Genomic DNA, 4,893 nt, shown 5'->3' with positions numbered 1-4,893 from the left:
CCCCCCCCCAAAAACCATCACGGCGTCCCCGGGGCTTATTATGGGATGGCGAGGCCCCTCCCGGGTGGGTTTTGGGGGGATTTTTTTGGGAGGGGTTGGGATTTTTTTTGGGGGGGAATTTTTGGGCGTTTTTGGGGTCCTTTTTGGTTGGTTTTTTCTTTTTTTTCAAAGTTTTTTTCGGCATTTTCGGTGGGGATTTTTGAGCTTTTTTTCGGCTTTTTTTTAGATTTTTTTCCTTAGCTTTGTGAGGGATATTTTAAAAAAAAATTTTCCGTATTTTTGGGTGTTTTTTTGAGATTGTTTTTGGTTTTGGGTGGGTTTTTTTATTTTTGGGGGTTTTTTTTGTGGGATTTTTTGTGGGATTTTTTGTGGATTTTTCCGGGATTTTTCCGGGATTTTTTGTGAATTTTTTGAGTTTTCTCCGGGATTTTTTGTGAATTTTTTGTGGTTTTTGTGGAATTTTTTGTTATTTTTTGGGGATTTTTTCCGCGATTTTTTGTGAATTTTTTGGGGATTTTTTTTCCGGGATTTTTCCCGAGATTATTTGTGAATTTTTGGGGGATTTTTCCCGGGATTTTTTGTGAATTTTTTTGAGTTTTTTGTGAATTTTTTGGGGATTTTTTCAGTGTTTTCCGGGATTATTTGTGAATTTTTTTGCGATTTTTCCCGGGATTTTTTCCGCGATTTTTTATGGATTTTTTGAGGTTTTTTGTGAATTTTTTGGGGATTTTTTCAGTGTTTTCCGGGATTATTTGTGAATTTTTTTGCGATTTTTCCCGGGATTTTTTCCGCGATTTTTTATGGGTTTTTTGAGGTTTTTTGGTGAATTTTTTGGGGATTTTTCCCGCGATTTTTTTTGAATTTTTTGGGGATTTTCCCGCCATTTTTTGTGGATTTTTTGAGTTTTTTGTGAATTTTTTGGGGGATTTTCCCGCGATTTTTTGTGAATTTTTTGGGGATTTTTCCCGCGATTTTTTGTGAATTTTTTGGGGATTTTCCCGCCATTTTTTGTGGATTTTTTGAGTTTTTTGTGAATTTTTTGGGGGATTTTCCCGCGATTTTTTGTGAATTTTTTGGGGATTTTTCCGCGATTTTTTGTGAATTTTTTGGTTTTTTTGTGAATTTTTTGTGAATTTTTTTTGGGATTTTCCCGCGATTTTTTGTGAATTTTTTGGGGATTTTCCCGCGATTTTTTGTGGGTTTTTTGGGGGATTTTCCCGCGATTTTTTGTGATTTTTTTGGTTTTTTCCCGCGATTTTTGGTGAATTTTTTGGGGATTTTCCCGCGATTTTTCGTGAATTTTTTGGGGTTTTTTGCGGGATTTTTCCGCGATTTTTTGTGAATTTTTTGTGAATTTTTTCCGGGATTTTTCCCGCGATTTTTTGTGAATTTTTTCCGGGATTTTTCCGCGACTTTTTGTGAATTTTTTGAGTTTTTTGTGGGATTTTTCCCGCAATTTTTTGTCTTTTTTTTTTTTTTGTTTTTTCCCCGATTTTTGTGGTTTTTTTGCGGGATTTTCCCGGGATTTTTTCCGGGATTTTTTGTGAATTTTTTTGGGGTTTTTTTCCGGGATTTTTCCCGCGATTTTTTGTGAATTTTTTTTTTGTTTTTTCCGCGATTTTTGTGAATTTTTTGGATTTTTTCCCGCGATTTTTTGTGATTTTTTTTGTTTTTTCCGCGATTTTTGTGAATTTTTTTTGTTTTTTCCCCCGATTTTTGTGGTGTTTTTTGCGGTATTTTCCGGGGTTCTCCCGGGGGGCTCTCAGGGGTCCCAGTCGTTGTCCTGGTGCTGGGCAGCGATGATGATGACCACGGTGAGGATGGTGCAGAGCACGATGGCGGCGATGCCCACGGCCAGGCTGATGAAGGAGAAGTTCCTGGCCTCGCGCGAGGCGATCTCGGCCGACACGATGTCGCCCCGCGCCACCGCCGTGCGCACCTAATTGCGGCGGGGTAATTAGTGCCCCCGCCCGGAATCCCGCCTCCATGCGCAAAAAACACGAAAATCCCAACGAAAAACACAAATATCCCGCTGAAAAAACACAAAAATCCTGCTGAAAAAACACAAAAATCCCAACGAAAAACACAAATATCCCGCTGAAAAAACACAAAAATCCTGCTGAAAAAACACAAAAATCCCAACGAAAAACACAAATATCCCGCTGAAAAAACACAAAAATCCTGCTGAAAAATACAAAAATTGCACCTAAAAACACAAAAATCCCAACGAAAAACACAAAAATCCCAACGAAAAACACAAAAATCCCAACGAAAAACACCTAAATTCCACCTAAAACCCCAAAAATCCCACCGAAAAACACAAAAATCCCGCCGAAAAACACGAAAATCCTGCCGAAAAACACAAAAATTGCACCTAAAAACACAACAATCCTGCGGAAAAACATAAAAATCCCACCTAAAACCACCTAAATTCCACCTAAAACCCCAAAAATCCCGCGGAAAAACGCAAAAATCCCAACGAAAAACACAAAAGTCCCGCTGAAAAACACAAAAATCCCGCCGAAAAACACAAAAATCCCGCCGAAAAACACAAAAATCCCGCCGAAAAATACAAAAATTGCACCTAAAAACACAAAAATCCTGCTGAAAAACACAAAAATCCCAACGAAAACCACAACAATCCCGCCGAAAAATACAAAAATTGCACCTAAAACCCCAAAAATCCTGCTGAAAAATATAAAAATCCCGCCTAAAACCACAAAAATTGCGCCGAAAAACACAAAAATTGCACCTAAAACCCCAAAAATCCCACGGAAAAACACAAAAATCCTGCTGAAAAACACAAAAATCCCAACGAAAAACACAAAAATCCTGCTGAAAAACACAAAAATCCCAACGAAAAACACAAAAATCCTGCTGAAAAACACCTAAATTCCACCTAAAACCCAAAAAATCCTGCAGAAAAAACACCTAAATTCCACCTAAAAACACAAAAATCCCGCGGAAAAATACAAAAATTGCACCTAAAACCACAAAAATCCTGCTGAAAAACACAAAAATCCCAACGAAAAACACAAATATCGTGCCTAAAAACACAAAAATCACGCCTAAAACCACAAAAATCCCGCCTAAAATCAACAAAATTCCTCCTAAAACCACCAAAATCGCACCTAAAATAAACCCAGAAACCCCAAATCCCAACTAAAACCGTCAAATTCCAACTAAATCCACCAAAATCCCCCCAAAATCCCCTTCAAATCTACTCAAATCCCCCCAACCTCCCCAAATCCCCCTAAACCCCCTCAGGGATCAACCCCCAAAATCTGGCCTGGATTCCCTGGATTGGAGCTGGGATCAATCCCCAAATTCTGGCCTGGATTCCCTGGATTGGAGCTTTTTGGATCCCCAAATCCTGGCCTGGATTTCCTGGATTGGAGTTGGGATCAACCCCCAAAATCTGGCCTGGATTCCCTGGATTGGAGCTGGGATCAACCCCCAAAATCTGGCCTGGATTCCCTGGATTGGAGTTTTTTGGATCCCCAAATCCTGGCCTGGATTCCCTGGATTGGAGCTGGGATCAACCCCCAAATCCTGGCCTGGATCTGCTGAATTGGGAACCCCAAAACCTGGTCTGGATTGGATCAGGATCGACCCCAAATCATGGCCTGGATTCCCCATATTGGATCAGGATCACGACCCCCAAGTCCCAGCCTGGATTGGACTGGGATCAACCCCAAATCCCGGCCTGGATTCCCCAGATTAGATCAGGATTGATCCCAAATCCTGGCCTGGATCCACTGGATCGGGGCCAGATCAACCCTCAAATCCCGGCCTGGATTGGGTCAGGATGGACCCCAAGTCCCGGCCTGGATTCCCCAGATTGGATCAGGACCAGGACCCCCAAATCCAAGCCTGGATTGGACTGGGATCAACCCCGAATCCTGGCCCGGATCACATCAGGATTGACCCCAAACCCTGGCCTGGATTCCCTTGATTGGAGATGGGATCAACCCCAAATCCCGGCCTGGATTCCCCAGATTGAATCGGGATCGACCCCAAATCCCAGCCTGGATCCTACAAATCTCGGCCCGGATTCCCTGGATCTGGACCCCCAAAACCTGGTCTGGATTGGATCAGGATCCACCCCAAATCCTGGCCTGGGATTCCCTTGATTGGAGATGGGATCAACCCCAAATCCCGGCCAGGATTCCCCAGATTGGATCAGGAGCAGGACCCCCAAGTCCCGGCCTGGATTGGACTGGGATGAACCTCAAATCCCGGCCTGGATTGGACTGGGATCAACCCCAAATCCCGGCCTGGATCAGATCAGGATTGACCCCAAATCCTGGCCTGGATCCCACAAATCCCGGCCTGGATTCCCTGGATCTGGACACCCAAATCCCGGCCTGGATTCCCTGGATCTGGACACCCAAATCCCGGCCTGGATTCCCTGGATCTGGACACCCAAATCCCGGCCTGGATTCCCTGGATCTGGACACCCAAATCCCGGCCTGGATTCCCTGGATCTGGACACCCAAATCCCGGCCTGGATTGGATCAGGATCCACCCCAAATCCTGGTCTGGATTCCCTTGATTGGAGCTGGAATCAACCCTCAAATCCCGGCCCGGATTCCCTGGATCTGGACCCTCAAAACCTGGTCTGGATCAGATCAGGATCAACCGCAAATCCCGGCCTGGATCCCCAGATTGGATCAGAATTGACCCCAAATCCTGGCCTGGATCCACTGGATCGGGGCCAGATCAACCCTGAAATCCTGGCTTGGAATGGATCAGGATCAACCCCAAATCCCGGCCTGGATTGGGTCAGGATCAACCCCAAATCCTGGCCTGGATTCCCTGGATTGGATCAGGATCAAGCCCCAAACCCTGGCCTGGAATGGATCAGGATCAACCCCAAATCCTGGCCTGGAT

Source organism: Onychostruthus taczanowskii, unplaced genomic scaffold (genome assembly GCF_017590055.1).
Source record: "Onychostruthus taczanowskii isolate IOZ18803 unplaced genomic scaffold, ASM1759005v1 scaffold478, whole genome shotgun sequence".
Classification (NCBI taxonomy): Eukaryota; Metazoa; Chordata; class Aves; order Passeriformes; family Passeridae; genus Onychostruthus; species Onychostruthus taczanowskii.
Note: the sequence above shows the minus strand (reverse complement) of the source record.